The sequence below is a fragment of the Hyla sarda genome, unplaced genomic scaffold, assembly GCF_029499605.1.
Source record: "Hyla sarda isolate aHylSar1 unplaced genomic scaffold, aHylSar1.hap1 scaffold_1279, whole genome shotgun sequence".
Classification (NCBI taxonomy): Eukaryota; Metazoa; Chordata; class Amphibia; order Anura; family Hylidae; genus Hyla; species Hyla sarda.
In genome coordinates this window covers 62,696-89,044 of record NW_026607901.1, presented here as the reverse complement: position 1 = coordinate 89,044, position 26,349 = coordinate 62,696, and the positions used below count along the sequence as shown (strand labels likewise).

The following is a 26,349-nucleotide window of genomic DNA, read 5'->3' as shown; positions in this document are numbered from 1 at the left end:
GTCTTTGCCTTTGCAATACCACAGAAGCAATGCATGGTCAATGTACAGCAATGACACACCTGTGTGAACAGCCAGGAGACCCCCCCCCCCCCCCATGTTATGTTACATAGTTACATAGTTAGTACGGTCGAAAAAAGACATATGTCCATCAAGTTCAACCAGGGAATTAAGGGGTAGGGGTGTGGCGCGATATTGGGGAAGGGATGAGATTTTATATTTCTTCATAAGCATTAATCTTATTTTGTCAATTAGGAACATTCAGCACCCACCCGCTATCAAGGCAGCTGCCTATCATGTCATGCCCTACCTGCACAGGTGTGCTGGCTACTCAAATGATCCAATTAAGGAGGCCATTTAGTCAGCAGCAGCAGAAGTCCTGTGCCTGGACGCTCCAACAGGGGCCAGACACAAGCAGAAGCAGCAGAAGCAGCAGCAGCACCACCTTTTGTTTTTTGGCTGCAGCAGCAGCAAGGCCCACAGGGCTGGCTAGCTGGCTAGCCAGCAAGCAGGTAGCAATGAAAGTAGGAATCTTTCTTTTTAACCCTGTAAGGGGGTGGTGCACTGTACCCGAAGATACTGCCATATCGGGTCAATGCATAGGGCGACGGAAGCAAGCTTCGAAATCGGCCCCCGTTCTCAAAAATCCATTTAATATATGGTCCCCAGATAGGGGACGTATCAGATATTAAACTGATAAGAACAGATACTACACTTGATCTTAGCCAAAAGGCCGAGAAGCGATAACCGTGAAAGGGGCGGGCCCAACAAGGTCCCCTTCATGGGCACTATCACTGCTTGCTGTCAGGGAGGCTGCCAGACAATTTTCCATGCACACTCTGGGCTGGGGGGCAGTCAACCACCAGTACACACAGCAGAACCTAAACCCATACCATTATTGCTAAGCAGCAAGACAGGGGCCCATTGCACTCCCACGGGGCCTTTTTAAATGCAATCCATAACCCGGATTTGCCAGGAACCCTTCTTACTCCTCCTACTTGCATGTGACACTGGGCTTAGGATCTGCATAGGAAACACACACACAAGCACACACCTACCTTTGTTGCCTGCAGATGCCTCCTTGGCTGTCCCCAAACGGTATCAAACCAACACCCACGGGAAGCTGTAAGCATAGAGGACATGCCTGCACCCCATTGGACTTACCTGTGTGGGTTAAATCCGGGTTATTTGACAACCTATGGCGGTGATGGTTCTGCTCAGGCAGAGCAGTGCTGATGCTCCTCATAAAGCTGTCGCTGCTGTGAAGGTTCTAGGTGACATCACAAATCCCTTTGGTTACATACACAACAAAGCTGGGTTGTTGTTGTTTACACTCTGCAAGGCCTGTGGAAGTGAGTGACATCATAGCACTGTAGTTCTGAGGGTTCAAGATGGATGCAACAATCTCCTGTTGCTTCTATGAAGGCCGTAATAGACGACATCACCAAACAGCTCCATAGTCACATACACAGCAAAGGAGAGATGTTGTTTACACCTAGTGATGTCAGTGGTATTGAGTGACATCACAGCACAGTGCTAAGGCTCCTGGGCCTGGACACAGCAGCGGCTGCAATATCTCAACGGAGAATACGTTTATATCTATGTGTGTGTGTGCGCATATATATATATATATATATATATATATATATATATATATATATATATTTCTCCGCCGAAATCACTTTTAAACCCATTTCCACCTTTTTTTCCCTTCTCTTCCTCTTACTTTTTTTTCACGTTTTTTTACGTTTTTCTCCTTTTCGCCTCTTTTCTGGGCGTATTATTCTTCTTTTTCTTCTTTTTTTTCGTCTAATGCATACCCCATCAGTGCAGCAATGCTTATTCAATACCGCCAGCAGATGGAGACACTGGGGGATAATTTTCTAAGGATTTATACTGATTTTTCCTGTCTGAATTTGTCGCACAGAAAGTTGCAGGCCAAATATGTGTGACATTTCTGCGACTTTAGCTTCTAGAGCATTTTTACAACATTATACATAGGTGCTGAATACATAAAAAGCGACTGTTCAGCGACAGACAAGTCGCATCGGCTGAAAGTAGGCCAGAATGTCAGTCCATGTTGGAGCAGGTTTAGATACAGTCTAAAGCATAGATCTCAAAGTCTGTGCACAGAATTTAGCAAGGGCCTCGCACCTTCTGATGCATCAGGTAGGTGCACAATAGCATAGCCTAACCCTCTGTACTTTGGTCTATATTGATGCGGGACATAGACAGCCAGCTGATGACCAATCCATTAGTGCAATGGATGGCTGGAAGCATTTGTCTTTGCCTTTGCAATACCACAGAAGCAATGCATGGTCAATGTACAGCAATGACACACCTGTGTGAACAGCCAGGAGACCCCCCCCCCCCCCCCCCCATGTTATGTTACATAGTTACATAGTTAGTACGGTCGAAAAAAGACATATGTCCATCACGTTCAACCAGGGAATTAAGGGGTAGGGGTGTGGCGCGATATTGGGGAAGGGATGAGATTTTATATTTCTTCATAAGCATTAATCTTATTTTGTCAATTAGGAACATTCAGCACCCACCCGCTATCAAGGCAGCTGCCTATCATGTCATGCCCTACCTGCACAGGTGTGCTGGCTACTCAAATGATCCAATTAAGGAGGCCATTTAGTCAGCAGCAGCAGAAGTCCTGTGCCTGGACGCTCCAACAGGGGCCAGACACAAGCAGAAGCAGCAGAAGCAGCAGCAGCACCACCTTTTGTTTTTTGGCTGCAGCAGCAGCAAGGCCCACAGGGCTGGCTAGCTGGCTAGCCAGCAAGCAGGTAGCAATGAAAGTAGGAATCTTTCTTTTTAACCCTGTAAGGGGGTGGTGCACTGTACCCGAAGATACTGCCATATCGGGTCAATGCATAGGGCGACGGAAGCAAGCTTCGAAATCGGCCCCCGTTCTCAAAAATCCATTTAATATATGGTCCCCAGATAGGGGACGTATCAGATATTAAACTGATAAGAACAGATTTTTTTTTTTTTTTTTTTTTATCTAAAGCCGAGGAACGTGCTTTCGATTCACCCAAAGTGCAAGAAAAAGTGCAAACGTGTTACACTAAAAAAACGTGCACAAAGGATGCGGTCTATCGCAAGCCCTTCTCCGATAGGAGAGAGGCCCCCCAACAAACCTTACCCTTCGCCTCCGGACCAAAAGGTACCTGCGAGGTTCCAGGTTCGATGTCCCTTTTCGCCGAAGCTACTAGGGGACCACAAATGCTCCCGGCATCCCCCTTGGCGTTAGCCAAGGTATCTGCCCGCAGAGCCGATTACGGTAGGTACCCTGCCAAAGCAGGAGTACCCGGGGTGTTTGCAGGGAGGTGCGGAACCTAATGGCCACACACACCTCCCCTAGACCGCCAGGAGGGACACCCAGAAGGGCTACCGCATCCTGACCAATCCTGTGAACACACAACACGCAAAAAGTGACACAGTGAGACAAAAAAGAAATAAATAAGTGAATGTGTGCAGATATACTGCCCGGACATCCGGCCGGATCTATAAAAATTTCTCTGATCCTAGCCAGAAGGCCGGGAATCAAGAGGTGAGTGCCACAAGGTGAAGAGATTATGGTGCCCGTGCTTCAACTCAGTGAGTCTATCCTCCCAGTGAGTTTCGGCACCTCGGGGTCACCACTCCCCGAGGCACAAAAGTACCTCGGCTCTAGACCCTCTCAGCCTCATGGCGAGACCCGGAGGGAACAGGTCACATCGGGGCAGCCGTCGAGCTGATTCCTCAGAACCAGCCCCGGAAAGCCCTGGTACACCTGCATCCTCCATGCAGCACCCATCCCCACCAGCCCCATACCGGCGTTACTATCCACCGGCATGAAAAACTGATAAGAACAGATACTACACTTGATCTTAGCCAAAAGGCCGAGAAGCGATAACCGTGAAAGGGGCGGGCCCAACAAGGTCCCCTTCATGGGCACTATCACTGCTTGCTGTCAGGGAGGCTGCCAGACAATTTTCCATGCACACTCTGGGCTGGGGGGCAGTCAACCACCAGTACACACAGCAGAACCTAAACCCATACCATTATTGCTAAGCAGCAAGACAGGGGCCCATTGCACTCCCACGGGGCCTTTTTAAATGCAATCCATAACCCGGATTTGCCAGGAACCCTTCTTACTCCTCCTACTTGCATGTGACACTGGGCTTAGGATCTGCATAGGAAACACACACACAAGCACACACCTACCTTTGTTGCCTGCAGATGCCTCCTTGGCTGTCCCCAAACGGTATCAAACCAACACCCACGGGAAGCTGTAAGCATAGAGGACATGCCTGCACCCCATTGGACTTACCTGTGTGGGTTAAATCCGGGTTATTTGACAACCTATGGCGGTGATGGTTCTGCTCAGGCAGAGCAGTGCTGATGCTCCTCATAAAGCTGTCGCTGCTGTGAAGGTTCTAGGTGACATCACAAATCCCTTTGGTTACATACACAACAAAGCTGGGTTGTTGTTGTTTACACTCTGCAAGGCCTGTGGAAGTGAGTGACATCATAGCACTGTAGTTCTGAGGGTTCAAGATGGATGCAACAATCTCCTGTTGCTTCTATGAAGGCCGTAATAGACGACATCACCAAACAGCTCCATAGTCACATACACAGCAAAGGAGAGATGTTGTTTACACCTAGTGATGTCAGTGGTATTGAGTGACATCACAGCACAGTGCTAAGGCTCCTGGGCCTGGACACAGCAGCGGCTGCAATATCTCAACGGAGAATACGTTTATATCTATGTGTGTGTGTGCGCATATATATATATATATATATATATATATATATATATATATATATATATATATTTCTCCGCCGAAATCACTTTTAAACCCATTTCCACCTTTTTTTCCCTTCTCTTCCTCTTACTTTTTTTTCACGTTTTTTTACGTTTTTCTCCTTTTCGCCTCTTTTCTGGGCGTATTATTCTTCTTTTTCTTCTTTTTTTTCGTCTAATGCATACCCCATCAGTGCAGCAATGCTTATTCAATACCGCCAGCAGATGGAGACACTGGGGGATAATTTTCTAAGGATTTATACTGATTTTTCCTGTCTGAATTTGTCGCACAGAAAGTTGCAGGCCAAATATGTGTGACATTTCTGCGACTTTAGCTTCTAGAGCATTTTTACAACATTATACATAGGTGCTGAATACATAAAAAGCGACTGTTCAGCGACAGACAAGTCGCATCGGCTGAAAGTAGGCCAGAATGTCAGTCCATGTTGGAGCAGGTTTAGATACAGTCTAAAGCATAGATCTCAAAGTCTGTGCACAGAATTTAGCAAGGGCCTCGCACCTTCTGATGCATCAGGTAGGTGCACAATAGCATAGCCTAACCCTCTGTACTTTGGTCTATATTGATGCGGGACATAGACAGCCAGCTGATGACCAATCCATTAGTGCAATGGATGGCTGGAAGCATTTGTCTTTGCCTTTGCAATACCACAGAAGCAATGCATGGTCAATGTACAGCAATGACACACCTGTGTGAACAGCCAGGAGACCCCCCCCCCCCCCCCCATGTTATGTTACATAGTTACATAGTTAGTACGGTCGAAAAAAGACATATGTCCATCACGTTCAACCAGGGAATTAAGGGGTAGGGGTGTGGCGCGATATTGGGGAAGGGATGAGATTTTATATTTCTTCATAAGCATTAATCTTATTTTGTCAATTAGGAACATTCAGCACCCACCCGCTATCAAGGCAGCTGCCTATCATGTCATGCCCTACCTGCACAGGTGTGCTGGCTACTCAAATGATCCAATTAAGGAGGCCATTTAGTCAGCAGCAGCAGAAGTCCTGTGCCTGGACGCTCCAACAGGGGCCAGACACAAGCAGAAGCAGCAGCAGCAGCACCACCTTTTGTTTTTTGGCTGCAGCAGCAGCAAGGCCCACAGGGCTGGCTAGCTGGCTAGCCAGCAAGCAGGTAGCAATGAAAGTAGGAATCTTTCTTTTTAACCCTGTAAGGGGGTGGTGCACTGTACCCGAAGATACTGCCATATCGGGTCAATGCATAGGGCGACGGAAGCAAGCTTCGAAATCGGCCCCCGTTCTCAAAAATCCATTTAATATATGGTCCCCAGATAGGGGACGTATCAGATATTAAACTGATAAGAACAGATACTACACTTGATCTTAGCCAAAAGGCCGAGAAGCGATAACCGTGAAAGGGGCGGGCCCAACAAGGTCCCCTTCATGGGCACTATCACTGCTTGCTGTCAGGGAGGCTGCCAGACAATTTTCCATGCACACTCTGGGCTGGGGGGCAGTCAACCACCAGTACACACAGCAGAACCTAAACCCATACCATTATTGCTAAGCAGCAAGACAGGGGCCCATTGCACTCCCACGGGGCCTTTTTAAATGCAATCCATAACCCGGATTTGCCAGGAACCCTTCTTACTCCTCCTACTTGCATGTGACACTGGGCTTAGGATCTGCATAGGAAACACACACACAAGCACACACCTACCTTTGTTGCCTGCAGATGCCTCCTTGGCTGTCCCCAAACGGTATCAAACCAACACCCACGGGAAGCTGTAAGCATAGAGGACATGCCTGCACCCCATTGGACTTACCTGTGTGGGTTAAATCCGGGTTATTTGACAACCTATGGCGGTGATGGTTCTGCTCAGGCAGAGCAGTGCTGATGCTCCTCATAAAGCTGTCGCTGCTGTGAAGGTTCTAGGTGACATCACAAATCCCTTTGGTTACATACACAACAAAGCTGGGTTGTTGTTGTTTACACTCTGCAAGGCCTGTGGAAGTGAGTGACATCATAGCACTGTAGTTCTGAGGGTTCAAGATGGATGCAACAATCTCCTGTTGCTTCTATGAAGGCCGTAATAGACGACATCACCAAACAGCTCCATAGTCACATACACAGCAAAGGAGAGATGTTGTTTACACCTAGTGATGTCAGTGGTATTGAGTGACATCACAGCACAGTGCTAAGGCTCCTGGGCCTGGACACAGCAGCGGCTGCAATATCTCAACGGAGAACACGTTTATATCTATGTGTGTGTGTGCGCATATATATATATATATATATATATATATATATATATATATATATATATATATATTTCTCCGCCGAAATCACTTTTAAACCCATTTCCACCTTTTTTTCCCTTCTCTTCCTCTTACTTTTTTTTCACGTTTTTTTACGTTTTTCTCCTTTTCGCCTCTTTTCTGGGCGTATTATTCTTCTTTTTCTTCTTTTTTTTCGTCTAATGCATACCCCATCAGTGCAGCAATGCTTATTCAATACCGCCAGCAGATGGAGACACTGGGGGATAATTTTCTAAGGATTTATACTGATTTTTCCTGTCTGAATTTGTCGCACAGAAAGTTGCAGGCCAAATATGTGTGACATTTCTGCGACTTTAGCTTCTAGAGCATTTTTACAACATTATACATAGGTGCTGAATACATAAAAAGCGACTGTTCAGCGACAGACAAGTCGCATCGGCTGAAAGTAGGCCAGAATGTCAGTCCATGTTGGAGCAGGTTTAGATACAGTCTAAAGCATAGATCTCAAAGTCTGTGCACAGAATTTAGCAAGGGCCTCGCACCTTCTGATGCATCAGGTAGGTGCACAATAGCATAGCCTAACCCTCTGTACTTTGGTCTATATTGATGCGGGACATAGACAGCCAGCTGATGACCAATCCATTAGTGCAATGGATGGCTGGAAGCATTTGTCTTTGCCTTTGCAATACCACAGAAGCAATGCATGGTCAATGTACAGCAATGACACACCTGTGTGAACAGCCAGGAGACCCCCCCCCCCCCCCCCCCATGTTATGTTACATAGTTACATAGTTAGTACGGTCGAAAAAAGACATATGTCCATCACGTTCAACCAGGGAATTAAGGGGTAGGGGTGTGGCGCGATATTGGGGAAGGGATGAGATTTTATATTTCTTCATAAGCATTAATCTTATTTTGTCAATTAGGAACATTCAGCACCCACCCGCTATCAAGGCAGCTGCCTATCATGTCATGCCCTACCTGCACAGGTGTGCTGGCTACTCAAATGATCCAATTAAGGAGGCCATTTAGTCAGCAGCAGCAGAAGTCCTGTGCCTGGACGCTCCAACAGGGGCCAGACACAAGCAGAAGCAGCAGAAGCAGCAGCAGCACCACCTTTTGTTTTTTGGCTGCAGCAGCAGCAAGGCCCACAGGGCTGGCTAGCTGGCTAGCCAGCAAGCAGGTAGCAATGAAAGTAGGAATCTTTCTTTTTAACCCTGTAAGGGGGTGGTGCACTGTACCCGAAGATACTGCCATATCGGGTCAATGCATAGGGCGACGGAAGCAAGCTTCGAAATCGGCCCCCGTTCTCAAAAATCCATTTAATATATGGTCCCCAGATAGGGGACGTATCAGATATTAAACTGATAAGAACAGATACTACACTTGATCTTAGCCAAAAGGCCGAGAAGCGATAACCGTGAAAGGGGCGGGCCCAACAAGGTCCCCTTCATGGGCACTATCACTGCTTGCTGTCAGGGAGGCTGCCAGACAATTTTCCATGCACACTCTGGGCTGGGGGGCAGTCAACCACCAGTACACACAGCAGAACCTAAACCCATACCATTATTGCTAAGCAGCAAGACAGGGGCCCATTGCACTCCCACGGGGCCTTTTTAAATGCAATCCATAACCCGGATTTGCCAGGAACCCTTCTTACTCCTCCTACTTGCATGTGACACTGGGCTTAGGATCTGCATAGGAAACACACACACAAGCACACACCTACCTTTGTTGCCTGCAGATGCCTCCTTGGCTGTCCCCAAACGGTATCAAACCAACACCCACGGGAAGCTGTAAGCATAGAGGACATGCCTGCACCCCATTGGACTTACCTGTGTGGGTTAAATCCGGGTTATTTGACAACCTATGGCGGTGATGGTTCTGCTCAGGCAGAGCAGTGCTGATGCTCCTCATAAAGCTGTCGCTGCTGTGAAGGTTCTAGGTGACATCACAAATCCCTTTGGTTACATACACAACAAAGCTGGGTTGTTGTTGTTTACACTCTGCAAGGCCTGTGGAAGTGAGTGACATCATAGCACTGTAGTTCTGAGGGTTCAAGATGGATGCAACAATCTCCTGTTGCTTCTATGAAGGCCGTAATAGACGACATCACCAAACAGCTCCATAGTCACATACACAGCAAAGGAGAGATGTTGTTTACACCTAGTGATGTCAGTGGTATTGAGTGACATCACAGCACAGTGCTAAGGCTCCTGGGCCTGGACACAGCAGCGGCTGCAATATCTCAACGGAGAATACGTTTATATCTATGTGTGTGTGTGCGCATATATATATATATATATATATATATATATATATATATATATTTCTCCGCCGAAATCACTTTTAAACCCATTTCCACCTTTTTTTCCCTTCTCTTCCTCTTACTTTTTTTTCACGTTTTTTTACGTTTTTCTCCTTTTCGCCTCTTTTCTGGGCGTATTATTCTTTTTCTTCTTTTTTTTCGTCTAATGCATACCCCATCAGTGCAGCAATGCTTATTCAATACCGCCAGCAGATGGAGACACTGGGGGATAATTTTCTAAGGATTTATACTGATTTTTCCTGTCTGAATTTGTCGCACAGAAAGTTGCAGGCCAAATATGTGTGACATTTCTGCGACTTTAGCTTCTAGAGCATTTTTACAACATTATACATAGGTGCTGAATACATAAAAAGCGACTGTTCAGCGACAGACAAGTCGCATCGGCTGAAAGTAGGCCAGAATGTCAGTCCATGTTGGAGCAGGTTTAGATACAGTCTAAAGCATAGATCTCAAAGTCTGTGCACAGAATTTAGCAAGGGCCTCGCACCTTCTGATGCATCAGGTAGGTGCACAATAGCATAGCCTAACCCTCTGTACTTTGGTCTATATTGATGCGGGACATAGACAGCCAGCTGATGACCAATCCATTAGTGCAATGGATGGCTGGAAGCATTTGTCTTTGCCTTTGCAATACCACAGAAGCAATGCATGGTCAATGTACAGCAATGACACACCTGTGTGAACAGCCAGGAGACCCCCCCCCCCCCCCCCCATGTTATGTTACATAGTTACATAGTTAGTACGGTCGAAAAAAGACATATGTCCATCACGTTCAACCAGGGAATTAAGGGGTAGGGGTGTGGCGCGATATTGGGGAAGGGATGAGATTTTATATTTCTTCATAAGCATTAATCTTATTTTGTCAATTAGGAACATTCAGCACCCACCCGCTATCAAGGCAGCTGCCTATCATGTCATGCCCTACCTGCACAGGTGTGCTGGCTACTCAAATGATCCAATTAAGGAGGCCATTTAGTCAGCAGCAGCAGAAGTCCTGTGCCTGGACGCTCCAACAGGGGCCAGACACAAGCAGAAGCAGAAGCAGCAGAAGCAGCAGCAGCACCACCTTTTGTTTTTTGGCTGCAGCAGCAGCAAGGCCCACAGGGCTGGCTAGCTGGCTAGCCAGCAAGCAGGTAGCAATGAAAGTAGGAATCTTTCTTTTTAACCCTGTAAGGGGGTGGTGCACTGTACCCGAAGATACTGCCATATCGGGTCAATGCATAGGGCGACGGAAGCAAGCTTCGAAATCGGCCCCCGTTCTCAAAAATCCATTTAATATATGGTCCCCAGATAGGGGACGTATCAGATATTAAACTGATAAGAACAGATACTACACTTGATCTTAGCCAAAAGGCCGAGAAGCGATAACCGTGAAAGGGGCGGGCCCAACAAGGTCCCCTTCATGGGCACTATCACTGCTTGCTGTCAGGGAGGCTGCCAGACAATTTTCCATGCACACTCTGGGCTGGGGGGCAGTCAACCACCAGTACACACAGCAGAACCTAAACCCATACCATTATTGCTAAGCAGCAAGACAGGGGCCCATTGCACTCCCACGGGGCCTTTTTAAATGCAATCCATAACCCGGATTTGCCAGGAACCCTTCTTACTCCTCCTACTTGCATGTGACACTGGGCTTAGGATCTGCATAGGAAACACACACACAAGCACACACCTACCTTTGTTGCCTGCAGATGCCTCCTTGGCTGTCCCCAAACGGTATCAAACCAACACCCACGGGAAGCTGTAAGCATAGAGGACATGCCTGCACCCCATTGGACTTACCTGTGTGGGTTAAATCCGGGTTATTTGACAACCTATGGCGGTGATGGTTCTGCTCAGGCAGAGCAGTGCTGATGCTCCTCATAAAGCTGTCGCTGCTGTGAAGGTTCTAGGTGACATCACAAATCCCTTTGGTTACATACACAACAAAGCTGGGTTGTTGTTGTTTACACTCTGCAAGGCCTGTGGAAGTGAGTGACATCATAGCACTGTAGTTCTGAGGGTTCAAGATGGATGCAACAATCTCCTGTTGCTTCTATGAAGGCCGTAATAGACGACATCACCAAACAGCTCCATAGTCACATACACAGCAAAGGAGAGATGTTGTTTACACCTAGTGATGTCAGTGGTATTGAGTGACATCACAGCACAGTGCTAAGGCTCCTGGGCCTGGACACAGCAGCGGCTGCAATATCTCAACGGAGAATACGTTTATATCTATGTGTGTGTGTGCGCATATATATATATATATATATATATATATATATATATATATATCTCCGCCGAAATCACTTTTAAACCCATTTCCACCTTTTTTTCCCTTCTCTTCCTCTTACTTTTTTTTCACGTTTTTTTACGTTTTTCTCCTTTTCGCCTCTTTTCTGGGCGTATTATTCTTCTTTTTCTTCTTTTTTTTCGTCTAATGCATACCCCATCAGTGCAGCAATGCTTATTCAATACCGCCAGCAGATGGAGACACTGGGGGATAATTTTCTAAGGATTTATACTGATTTTTCCTGTCTGAATTTGTCGCACAGAAAGTTGCAGGCCAAATATGTGTGACATTTCTGCGACTTTAGCTTCTAGAGCATTTTTACAACATTATACATAGGTGCTGAATACATAAAAAGCGACTGTTCAGCGACAGACAAGTCGCATCGGCTGAAAGTAGGCCAGAATGTCAGTCCATGTTGGAGCAGGTTTAGATACAGTCTAAAGCATAGATCTCAAAGTCTGTGCACAGAATTTAGCAAGGGCCTCGCACCTTCTGATGCATCAGGTAGGTGCACAATAGCATAGCCTAACCCTCTGTACTTTGGTCTATATTGATGCGGGACATAGACAGCCAGCTGATGACCAATCCATTAGTGCAATGGATGGCTGGAAGCATTTGTCTTTGCCTTTGCAATACTACAGAAGCAATGCATGGGCAATGTACAGCAATGACACACCTGTGTGAACAGCCAGGAGACCCCCCCCCCCCCCCCCCATGTTATGTTACATAGTTACATAGTTAGTACGGTCGAAAAAAGACATATGTCCATCACGTTCAACCAGGGAATTAAGGGGTAGGGGTGTGGCGCGATATTGGGGAAGGGATGAGATTTTATATTTCTTCATAAGCATTAATCTTATTTTGTCAATTAGGAACATTCAGCACCCACCCGCTATCAAGGCAGCTGCCTATCATGTCATGCCCTACCTGCACAGGTGTGCTGGCTACTCAAATGATCCAATTAAGGAGGCCATTTAGTCAGCAGCAGCAGAAGTCCTGTGCCTGGACGCTCCAACAGGGGCCAGACACAAGCAGAAGCAGAAGCAGCAGAAGCAGCAGCAGCACCACCTTTTGTTTTTTGGCTGCAGCAGCAGCAAGGCCCACAGGGCTGGCTAGCTGGCTAGCCAGCAAGCAGGTAGCAATGAAAGTAGGAATCTTTCTTTTTAACCCTGTAAGGGGGTGGTGCACTGTACCCGAAGATACTGCCATATCGGGTCAATGCATAGGGCGACGGAAGCAAGCTTCGAAATCGGCCCCCGTTCTCAAAAATCCATTTAATATATGGTCCCCAGATAGGGGACGTATCAGATATTAAACTGATAAGAACAGATACTACACTTGATCTTAGCCAAAAGGCCGAGAAGCGATAACCGTGAAAGGGGCGGGCCCAACAAGGTCCCCTTCATGGGCACTATCACTGCTTGCTGTCAGGGAGGCTGCCAGACAATTTTCCATGCACACTCTGGGCTGGGGGGCAGTCAACCACCAGTACACACAGCAGAACCTAAACCCATACCATTATTGCTAAGCAGCAAGACAGGGGCCCATTGCACTCCCACGGGGCCTTTTTAAATGCAATCCATAACCCGGATTTGCCAGGAACCCTTCTTACTCCTCCTACTTGCATGTGACACTGGGCTTAGGATCTGCATAGGAAACACACACACAAGCACACACCTACCTTTGTTGCCTGCAGATGCCTCCTTGGCTGTCCCCAAACGGTATCAAACCAACACCCACGGGAAGCTGTAAGCATAGAGGACATGCCTGCACCCCATTGGACTTACCTGTGTGGGTTAAATCCGGGTTATTTGACAACCTATGGCGGTGATGGTTCTGCTCAGGCAGAGCAGTGCTGATGCTCCTCATAAAGCTGTCGCTGCTGTGAAGGTTCTAGGTGACATCACAAATCCCTTTGGTTACATACACAACAAAGCTGGGTTGTTGTTGTTTACACTCTGCAAGGCCTGTGGAAGTGAGTGACATCATAGCACTGTAGTTCTGAGGGTTCAAGATGGATGCAACAATCTCCTGTTGCTTCTATGAAGGCCGTAATAGACGACATCACCAAACAGCTCCATAGTCACATACACAGCAAAGGAGAGATGTTGTTTACACCTAGTGATGTCAGTGGTATTGAGTGACATCACAGCACAGTGCTAAGGCTCCTGGGCCTGGACACAGCAGCGGCTGCAATATCTCAACGGAGAATACGTTTATATCTATGTGTGTGTGTGCGCATATATATATATATATATATATATATATATATATATATATATATATTTCTCCGCCGAAATCACTTTTAAACCCATTTCCACCTTTTTTTCCCTTCTCTTCCTCTTACTTTTTTTTCACGTTTTTTTACGTTTTTCTCCTTTTCGCCTCTTTTCTGGGCGTATTATTCTTCTTTTTCTTCTTTTTTTTCGTCTAATGCATACCCCATCAGTGCAGCAATGCTTATTCAATACCGCCAGCAGATGGAGACACTGGGGGATAATTTTCTAAGGATTTATACTGATTTTTCCTGTCTGAATTTGTCGCACAGAAAGTGCAGGCCAAATATGTGTGACATTTCTGCGACTTTAGCTTCTAGAGCATTTTTACAACATTATACATAGGTGCTGAATACATAAAAAGCGACTGTTCAGTGACAGACAAGTCGCATCGGCTGAAAGTAGGCCAGAATGTCAGTCCATGTTGGAGCAGGTTTAGATACAGTCTAAAGCATAGATCTCAAAGTCTGTGCACAGAATTTAGCAAGGGCCTCGCACCTTCTGATGCATCAGGTAGGTGCACAATAGCATAGCCTAACCCTCTGTACTTTGGTCTATATTGATGCGGGACATAGACAGCCAGCTGATGACCAATCCATTAGTGCAATGGATGGCTGGAAGCATTTGTCTTTGCCTTTGCAATACCACAGAAGCAATGCATGGTCAATGTACAGCAATGACACACCTGTGTGAACAGCCAGGAGACCCCCCCCCCCCCCCCCCCATGTTATGTTACATAGTTACATAGTTAGTACGGTCGAAAAAAGACATATGTCCATCACGTTCAACCAGGGAATTAAGGGGTAGGGGTGTGGCGCGATATTGGGGAAGGGATGAGATTTTATATTTCTTCATAAGCATTAATCTTATTTTGTCAATTAGGAACATTCAGCACCCACCCGCTATCAAGGCAGCTGCCTATCATGTCATGCCCTACCTGCACAGGTGTGCTGGCTACTCAAATGATCCAATTAAGGAGGCCATTTAGTCAGCAGCAGCAGAAGTCCTGTGCCTGGACGCTCCAACAGGGGCCAGACACAAGCAGAAGCAGAAGCAGCAGAAGCAGCAGCAGCACCACCTTTTGTTTTTTGGCTGCAGCAGCAGCAAGGCCCACAGGGCTGGCTAGCTGGCTAGCCAGCAAGCAGGTAGCAATGAAAGTAGGAATCTTTCTTTTTAACCCTGTAAGGGGGTGGTGCACTGTACCCGAAGATACTGCCATATCGGGTCAATGCATAGGGCGACGGAAGCAAGCTTCGAAATCGGCCCCCGTTCTCAAAAATCCATTTAATATATGGTCCCCAGATAGGGGACGTATCAGATATTAAACTGATAAGAACAGATACTACACTTGATCTTAGCCAAAAGGCCGAGAAGCGATAACCGTGAAAGGGGCGGGCCCAACAAGGTCCCCTTCATGGGCACTATCACTGCTTGCTGTCAGGGAGGCTGCCAGACAATTTTCCATGCACACTCTGGGCTGGGGGGCAGTCAACCACCAGTACACACAGCAGAACCTAAACCCATACCATTATTGCTAAGCAGCAAGACAGGGGCCCATTGCACTCCCACGGGGCCTTTTTAAATGCAATCCATAACCCGGATTTGCCAGGAACCCTTCTTACTCCTCCTACTTGCATGTGACACTGGGCTTAGGATCTGCATAGGAAACACACACACAAGCACACACCTACCTTTGTTGCCTGCAGATGCCTCCTTGGCTGTCCCCAAACGGTATCAAACCAACACCCACGGGAAGCTGTAAGCATAGAGGACATGCCTGCACCCCATTGGACTTACCTGTGTGGGTTAAATCCGGGTTATTTGACAACCTATGGCGGTGATGGTTCTGCTCAGGCAGAGCAGTGCTGATGCTCCTCATAAAGCTGTCGCTGCTGTGAAGGTTCTAGGTGACATCACAAATCCCTTTGGTTACATACACAACAAAGCTGGGTTGTTGTTGTTTACACTCTGCAAGGCCTGTGGAAGTGAGTGACATCATAGCACTGTAGTTCTGAGGGTTCAAGATGGATGCAACAATCTCCTGTTGCTTCTATGAAGGCCGTAATAGACGACATCACCAAACAGCTCCATAGTCACATACACAGCAAAGGAGAGATGTTGTTTACACCTAGTGATGTCAGTGGTATTGAGTGACATCACAGCACAGTGCTAAGGCTCCTGGGCCTGGACACAGCAGCGGCTGCAATATCTCAACGGAGAATACGTTTATATCTATGTGTGTGTGTGCGCATATATATATATATATATATATATATATATATATATATTTCTCCGCCGAAATCACTTTTAAACCCATTTCCACCTTTTTTTCCCTTCTCTTCCTCTTACTTTTTTTTCACGTTTTTTTACGTTTTTCTCCTTTTCGCCTCTTTTCTGGGCGTATTATTCTTCTTTTTCTTCTTTTTTTTCGTCTAATGCATACCCCATCAGTGCAGCAATGCTTATTCAATACCGCCAGCAGATGGAGACACTGGGGGATAATTTTCTAAGGATTTATACTGATTTTTCCTGTCTGAATTTGTCGCACAGAAAGTTGCAGGCCAAATATGTGTGACATTTCTGCGACTTTAGCTTCTAGAGCATTTTTACAACATTATACATAGGTGCTGAATACATAAAAAGCGACTGTTCAGCGACAGACAAGTCGCATCGGCTGAAAGTAGGCCAGAATGTCAGTCCATGTTGGAGCAGGTTTAGATACAGTCTAAAGCATAGATCTCAAAGTCTGTGCACAGAATTTAGCAAGGGCCTCGCACCTTCTGATGCATCAGGTAGGTGCACAATAGCATAGCCTAACCCTCTGTACTTTGGTCTATATTGATGCGGGACATAGACAGCCAGCTGATGACCAATCCATTAGTGCAATGGATGGCTGGAAGCATTTGTCTTTGCCTTTGCAATACCACAGAAGCAATGCATGGTCAATGTACAGCAATGACACACCTGTGTGAACAGCCAGGAGACCCCCCCCCCCATGTTATGTTACATAGTTACATAGTTAGTACGGTCGAAAAAAGACATATGTCCATCACGTTCAACCAGGGAATTAAGGGGTAGGGGTGTGGCGCGATATTGGGGAAGGGATGAGATTTTATATTTCTTCATAAGCATTAATCTTATTTTGTCAATTAGGAACATTCAGCACCCACCCGCTATCAAGGCAGCTGCCTATCATGTCATGCCCTACCTGCACAGGTGTGCTGGCTACTCAAATGATCCAATTAAGGAGGCCATTTAGTCAGCAGCAGCAGAAGTCCTGTGCCTGGACGCTCCAACAGGGGCCAGACACAAGCAGAAGCAGAAGCAGCAGAAGCAGCAGCAGCACCACCTTTTGTTTTTTGGCTGCAGCAGCAGCAAGGCCCACAGGGCTGGCTAGCTGGCTAGCCAGCAAGCAGGTAGCAATGAAAGTAGGAATCTTTCTTTTTAACCCTGTAAGGGGGTGGTGCACTGTACCCGAAGATACTGCCATATCGGGTCAATGCATAGGGCGACGGAAGCAAGCTTCGAAATCGGCCCCCGTTCTCAAAAATCCATTTAATATATGGTCCCCAGATAGGGGACGTATCAGATATTAAACTGATAAGAACAGATACTACACTTGATCTTAGCCAAAAGGCCGAGAAGCGATAACCGTGAAAGGGGCGGGCCCAACAAGGTCCCCTTCATGGGCACTATCACTGCTTGCTGTCAGGGAGGCTGCCAGACAATTTTCCATGCACACTCTGGGCTGGGGGGCAGTCAACCACCAGTACACACAGCAGAACCTAAACCCATACCATTATTGCTAAGCAGCAAGACAGGGGCCCATTGCACTCCCACGGGGCCTTTTTAAATGCAATCCATAACCCGGATTTGCCAGGAACCCTTCTTACTCCTCCTACTTGCATGTGACACTGGGCTTAGGATCTGCATAGGAAACACACACACAAGCACACACCTACCTTTGTTGCCTGCAGATGCCTCCTTGGCTGTCCCCAAACGGTATCAAACCAACACCCACGGGAAGCTGTAAGCATAGAGGACATGCCTGCACCCCATTGGACTTACCTGTGTGGGTTAAATCCGGGTTATTTGACAACCTATGGCGGTGATGGTTCTGCTCAGGCAGAGCAGTGCTGATGCTCCTCATAAAGCTGTCGCTGCTGTGAAGGTTCTAGGTGACATCACAAATCCCTTTGGTTACATACACAACAAAGCTGGGTTGTTGTTGTTTACACTCTGCAAGGCCTGTGGAAGTGAGTGACATCATAGCACTGTAGTTCTGAGGGTTCAAGATGGATGCAACAATCTCCTGTTGCTTCTATGAAGGCCGTAATAGACGACATCACCAAACAGCTCCATAGTCACATACACAGCAAAGGAGAGATGTTGTTTACACCTAGTGATGTCAGTGGTTTTGAGTGACATCACAGCACAGTGCTAAGGCTCCTGGGCCTGGACACAGCAGCGGCTGCAATATCTCAACGGAGAATACGTTTATATCTATGTGTGTGTGTGCGCATATATATATATATATATATAATATATATATATATATATATATATATATATATATATTTCTCCGCCGAAATCACTTTTAAACCCATTTCCACCTTTTTTTCCCTTCTCTTCCTCTTACTTTTTTTTCACGTTTTTTTACGTTTTTCTCCTTTTCGCCTCTTTTCTGGGCGTATTATTCTTCTTTTTCTTCTTTTTTTTCGTCTAATGCATACCCCATCAGTGCAGCAATGCTTATTCAATACCGCCAGCAGATGGAGACACTGGGGGATAATTTTCTAAGGATTTATACTGATTTTTCCTGTCTGAATTTGTCGCACAGAAAGTTGCAGGCCAAATATGTGTGACATTTCTGCGACTTTAGCTTCTAGAGCATTTTTACAACATTATACATAGGTGCTGAATACATAAAAAGCGACTGTTCAGCGACAGACAAGTCGCATCGGCTGAAAGTAGGCCAGAATGTCAGTCCATGTTGGAGCAGGTTTAGATACAGTCTAAAGCATAGATCTCAAAGTCTGTGCACAGAATTTAGCAAGGGCCTCGCACCTTCTGATGCATCAGGTAGGTGCACAATAGCATAGCCTAACCCTCTGTACTTTGGTCTATATTGATGCGGGACATAGACAGCCAGCTGATGACCAATCCATTAGTGCAATGGATGGCTGGAAGCATTTGTCTTTGCCTTTGCAATACCACAGAAGCAATGCATGGTCAATGTACAGCAATGACACACCTGTGTGAACAGCCAGGAGACCCCCCCCCCCCCCCCCCCCCCATGTTATGTTACATAGTTACATAGTTAGTACGGTCGAAAAAAGACATATGTCCATCACGTTCAACCAGGGAATTAAGGGGTAGGGGTGTGGCGCGATATTGGGGAAGGGATGAGATTTTATATTTCTTCATAAGCATTAATCTTATTTTGTCAATTAGGAACATTCAGCACCCACCCGCTATCAAGGCAGCTGCCTATCATGTCATGCCCTACCTGCACAGGTGTGCTGGCTACTCAAATGATCCAATTAAGGAGGCCATTTAGTCAGCAGCAGCAGAAGTCCTGTGCCTGGACGCTCCAACAGGGGCCAGACACAAGCAGAAGCAGAAGCAGCAGAAGCAGCAGCAGCACCACCTTTTGTTTTTTGGCTGCAGCAGCAGCAAGGCCCACAGGGCTGGCTAGCTGGCTAGCCAGCAAGCAGGTAGCAATGAAAGTAGGAATCTTTCTTTTTAACCCTGTAAGGGGGTGGTGCACTGTACCCGAAGATACTGCCATATCGGGTCAATGCATAGGGCGACGGAAGCAAGCTTCGAAATCGGCCCCCGTTCTCAAAAATCCATTTAATATATGGTCCCCAGATAGGGGACGTATCAGATATTAAACTGATAAGAACAGATACTACACTTGATCTTAGCCAAAAGGCCGAGAAGCGATAACCGTGAAAGGGGCGGGCCCAACAAGGTCCCCTTCATGGGCACTATCACTGCTTGCTGTCAGGGAGGCTGCCAGACAATTTTCCATGCACACTCTGGGCTGGGGGGCAGTCAACCACCAGTACACACAGCAGAACCTAAACCCATACCATTATTGCTAAGCAGCAAGACAGGGGCCCATTGCACTCCCACGGGGCCTTTTTAAATGCAATCCATAACCCGGATTTGCCAGGAACCCTTCTTACTCCTCCTACTTGCATGTGACACTGGGCTTAGGATCTGCATAGGAAACACACACACAAGCACACACCTACCTTTGTTGCCTGCAGATGCCTCCTTGGCTGTCCCCAAACGGTATCAAACCAACACCCACGGGAAGCTGTAAGCATAGAGGACATGCCTGCACCCCATTGGACTTACCTGTGTGGGTTAAATCCGGGTTATTTGACAACCTATGGCGGTGATGGTTCTGCTCAGGCAGAGCAGTGCTGATGCTCCTCATAAAGCTGTCGCTGCTGTGAAGGTTCTAGGTGACATCACAAATCCCTTTGGTTACATACACAACAAAGCTGGGTTGTTGTTGTTTACACTCTGCAAGGCCTGTGGAAGTGAGTGACATCATAGCACTGTAGTTCTGAGGGTTCAAGATGGATGCAACAATCTCCTGTTGCTTCTATGAAGGCCATAATAGACGACATCACCAAACAGCTCCATAGTCACATACACAGCAAAGGAGAGATGTTGTTTACACCTAGTGATGTCAGTGGTATTGAGTGACATCACAGCACAGTGCTAAGGCTCCTGGGCCTGGACACAGCAGCGGCTGCAATATCTCAACGGAGAATACGTTTATATCTATGTGTGTGTGTGCGCATATATATATATATATATATATATATATATATATATATATATATTTCTCCGCCGAAATCACTTTTAAACCCATTTCCACCTTTTTTTCCCTTCTCTTCCTCTTACTTTTTTTTCACGTTTTTTTACGTTTTTCTCCTTTTCGCCTCTTTTCTGGGCGTATTATTCTTCTTTTTCTTCTTTTTTTTCGTCTAATGCATACCCCATCAGTGCAGCAATGCTTATTCAATACCGCCAGCAGATGGAGACACTGGGGGATAATTTTCTAAGGATTTATACTGATTTTTCCTGTCTGAATTTGTCGCACAGAAAGTTGCAGGCCAAATATGTGTGACATTTCTGCGACTTTAGCTTCTAGAGCATTTTTACAACATTATACATAGGTGCTGAATACATAAAAAGCGACTGTTCAGCGACAGACAAGTCGCATCGGCTGAAAGTAGGCCAGAATGTCAGTCCATGTTGGAGCAGGTTTAGATACAGTCTAAAGCATAGATCTCAAAGTCTGTGCACAGAATTTAGCAAGGGCCTCGCACCTTCTGATGCATCAGGTAGGTGCACAATAGCATAGCCTAACCCTCTGTACTTTGGTCTATATTGATGCGGGACATAGACAGCCAGCTGATGACCAATCCATTAGTGCAATGGATGGCTGGAAGCATTTGTCTTTGCCTTTGCAATACTACAGAAGCAATGCATGGGCAATGTACAGCAATGACACACCTGTGTGAACAGCCAGGAGACCCCCCCCCCCCCCCCCCATGTTATGTTACATAGTTACATAGTTAGTACGGTCGAAAAAAGACATATGTCCATCACGTTCAACCAGGGAATTAAGGGGTAGGGGTGTGGCGCGATATTGGGGAAGGGATGAGATTTTATATTTCTTCATAAGCATTAATCTTATTTTGTCAATTAGGAACATTCAGCACCCACCCGCTATCAAGGCAGCTGCCTATCATGTCATGCCCTACCTGCACAGGTGTGCTGGCTACTCAAATGATCCAATTAAGGAGGCCATTTAGTCAGCAGCAGCAGAAGTCCTGTGCCTGGACGCTCCAACAGGGGCCAGACACAAGCAGAAGCAGAAGCAGCAGAAGCAGCAGCAGCACCACCTTTTGTTTTTTGGCTGCAGCAGCAGCAAGGCCCACAGGGCTGGCTAGCTGGCTAGCCAGCAAGCAGGTAGCAATGAAAGTAGGAATCTTTCTTTTTAACCCTGTAAGGGGGTGGTGCACTGTACCCGAAGATACTGCCATATCGGGTCAATGCATAGGGCGACGGAAGCAAGCTTCGAAATCGGCCCCCGTTCTCAAAAATCCATTTAATATATGGTCCCCAGATAGGGGACGTATCAGATATTAAACTGATAAGAACAGATACTACACTTGATCTTAGCCAAAAGGCCGAGAAGCGATAACCGTGAAAGGGGCGGGCCCAACAAGGTCCCCTTCATGGGCACTATCACTGCTTGCTGTCAGGGAGGCTGCCAGACAATTTTCCATGCACACTCTGGGCTGGGGGGCAGTCAACCACCAGTACACACAGCAGAACCTAAACCCATACCATTATTGCTAAGCAGCAAGACAGGGGCCCATTGCACTCCCACGGGGCCTTTTTAAATGCAATCCATAACCCGGATTTGCCAGGAACCCTTCTTACTCCTCCTACTTGCATGTGACACTGGGCTTAGGATCTGCATAGGAAACACACACACAAGCACACACCTACCTTTGTTGCCTGCAGATGCCTCCTTGGCTGTCCCCAAACGGTATCAAACCAACACCCACGGGAAGCTGTAAGCATAGAGGACATGCCTGCACCCCATTGGACTTACCTGTGTGGGTTAAATCCGGGTTATTTGACAACCTATGGCGGTGATGGTTCTGCTCAGGCAGAGCAGTGCTGATGCTCCTCATAAAGCTGTCGCTGCTGTGAAGGTTCTAGGTGACATCACAAATCCCTTTGGTTACATACACAACAAAGCTGGGTTGTTGTTGTTTACACTCTGCAAGGCCTGTGGAAGTGAGTGACATCATAGCACTGTAGTTCTGAGGGTTCAAGATGGATGCAACAATCTCCTGTTGCTTCTATGAAGGCCGTAATAGACGACATCACCAAACAGCTCCATAGTCACATACACAGCAAAGGAGAGATGTTGTTTACACCTAGTGATGTCAGTGGTATTGAGTGACATCACAGCACAGTGCTAAGGCTCCTGGGCCTGGACACAGCAGCGGCTGCAATATCTCAACGGAGAATACGTTTATATCTATGTGTGTGTGTGCGCATATATATATATATATATATATATATATATATATATATATTTCTCCGCCGAAATCACTTTTAAACCCATTTCCACCTTTTTTTCCCTTCTCTTCCTCTTACTTTTTTTTCACGTTTTTTTACGTTTTTCTCCTTTTCGCCTCTTTTCTGGGCGTATTATTCTTCTTTTTCTTCTTTTTTTTCGTCTAATGCATACCCCATCAGTGCAGCAATGCTTATTCAATACCGCCAGCAGATGGAGACACTGGGGGATAATTTTCTAAGGATTTATACTGATTTTTCCTGTCTGAATTTGTCGCACAGAAAGTTGCAGGCCAAATATGTGTGACATTTCTGCGACTTTAGCTTCTAGAGCATTTTTACAACATTATACATAGGTGCTGAATACATAAAAAGCGACTGTTCAGTGACAGACAAGTCGCATCGGCTGAAAGTAGGCCAGAATGTCAGTCCATGTTGGAGCAGGTTTAGATACAGTCTAAAGCATAGATCTCAAAGTCTGTGCACAGAATTTAGCAAGGGCCTCGCACCTTCTGATGCATCAGGTAGGTGCACAATAGCATAGCCTAACCCTCTGTACTTTGGTCTATATTGATGCGGGACATAGACAGCCAGCTGATGACCAATCCATTAGTGCAATGGATGGCTGGAAGCATTTGTCTTTGCCTTTGCAATACCACAGAAGCAATGCATGGTCAATGTACAGCAATGACACACCTGTGTGAACAGCCAGGAGACCCCCCCCCCCCATGTTATGTTACATAGTTACATAGTTAGTACGGTCGAAAAAAGACATATGTCCATCACGTTCAACCAGGGAATTAAGGGGTAGGGGTGTGGCGCGATATTGGGGAAGGGATGAGATTTTATATTTCTTCATAAGCATTAATCTTATTTTGTCAATTAGGAACATTCAGCACCCACCCGCTATCAAGGCAGCTGCCTATCATGTCATGCCCTACCTGCACAGGTGTGCTGGCTACTCAAATGATCCAATTAAGGAGGCCATTTAGTCAGCAGCAGCAGAAGTCCTGTGCCTGGACGCTCCAACAGGGGCCAGACACAAGCAGAAGCAGAAGCAGAAGCAGCAGAAGCAGCAGCAGCACCACCTTTTGTTTTTTGGCTGCAGCAGCAGCAAGGCCCACAGGGCTGGCTAGCTGGCTAGCCAGCAAGCAGGTAGCAATGAAAGTAGGAATCTTTCTTTTTAACCCTGTAAGGGGGTGGTGCACTGTACCCGAAGATACTGCCATATCGGGTCAATGCATAGGGCGACGGAAGCAAGCTTCGAAATCGGCCCCCGTTCTCAAAAATCCATTTAATATATGGTCCCCAGATAGGGGACGTATCAGATATTAAACTGATAAGAACAGATACTACACTTGATCTTAGCCAAAAGGCCGAGAAGCGATAACCGTGAAAGGGGCGGGCCCAACAAGGTCCCCTTCATGGGCACTATCACTGCTTGCTGTCAGGGAGGCTGCCAGACAATTTTCCATGCACACTCTGGGCTGGGGGGCAGTCAACCACCAGTACACACAGCAGAACCTAAACCCATACCATTATTGCTAAGCAGCAAGACAGGGGCCCATTGCACTCCCACGGGGCCTTTTTAAATGCAATCCATAACCCGGATTTGCCAGGAACCCTTCTTACTCCTCCTACTTGCATGTGACACTGGGCTTAGGATCTGCATAGGAAACACACACACAAGCACACACCTACCTTTGTTGCCTGCAGATGCCTCCTTGGCTGTCCCCAAACGGTATCAAACCAACACCCACGGGAAGCTGTAAGCATAGAGGACATGCCTGCACCCCATTGGACTTACCTGTGTGGGTTAAATCCGGGTTATTTGACAACCTATGGCGGTGATGGTTCTGCTCAGGCAGAGCAGTGCTGATGCTCCTCATAAAGCTGTCGCTGCTGTGAAGGTTCTAGGTGACATCACAAATCCCTTTGGTTACATACACAACAAAGCTGGGTTGTTGTTGTTTACACTCTGCAAGGCCTGTGGAAGTGAGTGACATCATAGCACTGTAGTTCTGAGGGTTCAAGATGGATGCAACAATCTCCTGTTGCTTCTATGAAGGCCGTAATAGACGACATCACCAAACAGCTCCATAGTCACATACACAGCAAAGGAGAGATGTTGTTTACACCTAGTGATGTCAGTGGTATTGAGTGACATCACAGCACAGTGCTAAGGCTCCTGGGCCTGGACACAGCAGCGGCTGCAATATCTCAACGGAGAATACGTTTATATCTATGTGTGTGTGTGCGCATATATATATATATATATATATATATATATATATATATATATATATTCTCCGCCGAAATCACTTTTAAACCCATTTCCACCTTTTTTTCCCTTCTCTTCCTCTTACTTTTTTTTCACGTTTTTTTACGTTTTTCTCCTTTTCGCCTCTTTTCTGGGCGTATTATTCTTCTTTTTCTTCTTTTTTTTCGTCTAATGCATACCCCATCAGTGCAGCAATGCTTATTCAATACCGCCAGCAGATGGAGACACTGGGGGATAATTTTCTAAGGATTTATACTGATTTTTCCTGTCTGAATTTGTCGCACAGAAAGTTGCAGGCCAAATATGTGTGACATTTCTGCGACTTTAGCTTCTAGAGCATTTTTACAACATTATACATAGGTGCTGAATACATAAAAAGCGACTGTTCAGCGACAGACAAGTCGCATCGGCTGAAAGTAGGCCAGAATGTCAGTCCATGTTGGAGCAGGTTTAGATACAGTCTAAAGCATAGATCTCAAAGTCTGTGCACAGAATTTAGCAAGGGCCTCGCACCTTCTGATGCATCAGGTAGGTGCACAATAGCATAGCCTAACCCTCTGTACTTTGGTCTATATTGATGCGGGACATAGACAGCCAGCTGATGACCAATCCATTAGTGCAATGGATGGCTGGAAGCATTTGTCTTTGCCTTTGCAATACTACAGAAGCAATGCATGGGCAATGTACAGCAATGACACACCTGTGTGAACAGCCAGGAGACCCCCCCCCCCCCCCCCCCATGTTATGTTACATAGTTACATAGTTAGTACGGTCGAAAAAAGACATATGTCCATCACGTTCAACCAGGGAATTAAGGGGTAGGGGTGTGGCGCGATATTGGGGAAGGGATGAGATTTTATATTTCTTCATAAGCATTAATCTTATTTTGTCAATTAGGAACATTCAGCACCCACCCGCTATCAAGGCAGCTGCCTATCATGTCATGCCCTACCTGCACAGGTGTGCTGGCTACTCAAATGATCCAATTAAGGAGGCCATTTAGTC

The 26,349-nt window shown here is 46.4% G+C and overlaps 12 non-coding genes across 12 annotated transcripts; all 12 read right to left on the bottom strand.

The window, feature by feature from the left end:
* Positions 1–551: 551 nt before the first annotated feature.
* Positions 552–742, bottom strand: LOC130304519 (U2 spliceosomal RNA). Its single transcript, XR_008854277.1, has one exon. It is a non-coding gene; the product is annotated as a U2 spliceosomal RNA (small nuclear RNA).
* Positions 743–2,834: 2,092 nt separating this feature from the next.
* LOC130304531 (U2 spliceosomal RNA) lies at positions 2,835–3,021 on the bottom strand. Its single transcript, XR_008854287.1, has one exon. It is a non-coding gene; the product is annotated as a U2 spliceosomal RNA (small nuclear RNA).
* A 693-nt stretch (positions 3,022–3,714) lies between these two features.
* On the bottom strand, positions 3,715–3,902 carry LOC130304534 (U2 spliceosomal RNA). The gene has a single exon (XR_008854290.1). It is a non-coding gene; the product is annotated as a U2 spliceosomal RNA (small nuclear RNA).
* Positions 3,903–5,990: 2,088 nt separating this feature from the next.
* LOC130304517 (U2 spliceosomal RNA) lies at positions 5,991–6,181 on the bottom strand. The gene has a single exon (XR_008854275.1). It is a non-coding gene; the product is annotated as a U2 spliceosomal RNA (small nuclear RNA).
* Positions 6,182–8,279: 2,098 nt separating this feature from the next.
* LOC130304516 (U2 spliceosomal RNA) lies at positions 8,280–8,470 on the bottom strand. Its single transcript, XR_008854274.1, has one exon. It is a non-coding gene; the product is annotated as a U2 spliceosomal RNA (small nuclear RNA).
* A 2,088-nt stretch (positions 8,471–10,558) lies between these two features.
* LOC130304515 (U2 spliceosomal RNA) lies at positions 10,559–10,749 on the bottom strand. Its single transcript, XR_008854273.1, has one exon. It is a non-coding gene; the product is annotated as a U2 spliceosomal RNA (small nuclear RNA).
* A 2,089-nt stretch (positions 10,750–12,838) lies between these two features.
* On the bottom strand, positions 12,839–13,029 carry LOC130304513 (U2 spliceosomal RNA). Its single transcript, XR_008854272.1, has one exon. It is a non-coding gene; the product is annotated as a U2 spliceosomal RNA (small nuclear RNA).
* A 2,095-nt stretch (positions 13,030–15,124) lies between these two features.
* Positions 15,125–15,315, bottom strand: LOC130304512 (U2 spliceosomal RNA). Its single transcript, XR_008854271.1, has one exon. It is a non-coding gene; the product is annotated as a U2 spliceosomal RNA (small nuclear RNA).
* Positions 15,316–17,395: 2,080 nt separating this feature from the next.
* Positions 17,396–17,586, bottom strand: LOC130304511 (U2 spliceosomal RNA). The gene has a single exon (XR_008854270.1). It is a non-coding gene; the product is annotated as a U2 spliceosomal RNA (small nuclear RNA).
* A 2,110-nt stretch (positions 17,587–19,696) lies between these two features.
* Positions 19,697–19,887, bottom strand: LOC130304510 (U2 spliceosomal RNA). The gene has a single exon (XR_008854269.1). It is a non-coding gene; the product is annotated as a U2 spliceosomal RNA (small nuclear RNA).
* Positions 19,888–21,980: 2,093 nt separating this feature from the next.
* On the bottom strand, positions 21,981–22,171 carry LOC130304509 (U2 spliceosomal RNA). Its single transcript, XR_008854268.1, has one exon. It is a non-coding gene; the product is annotated as a U2 spliceosomal RNA (small nuclear RNA).
* Positions 22,172–24,260: 2,089 nt separating this feature from the next.
* On the bottom strand, positions 24,261–24,451 carry LOC130304508 (U2 spliceosomal RNA). Its single transcript, XR_008854267.1, has one exon. It is a non-coding gene; the product is annotated as a U2 spliceosomal RNA (small nuclear RNA).
* Positions 24,452–26,349: the final 1,898 nt, after the last annotated feature.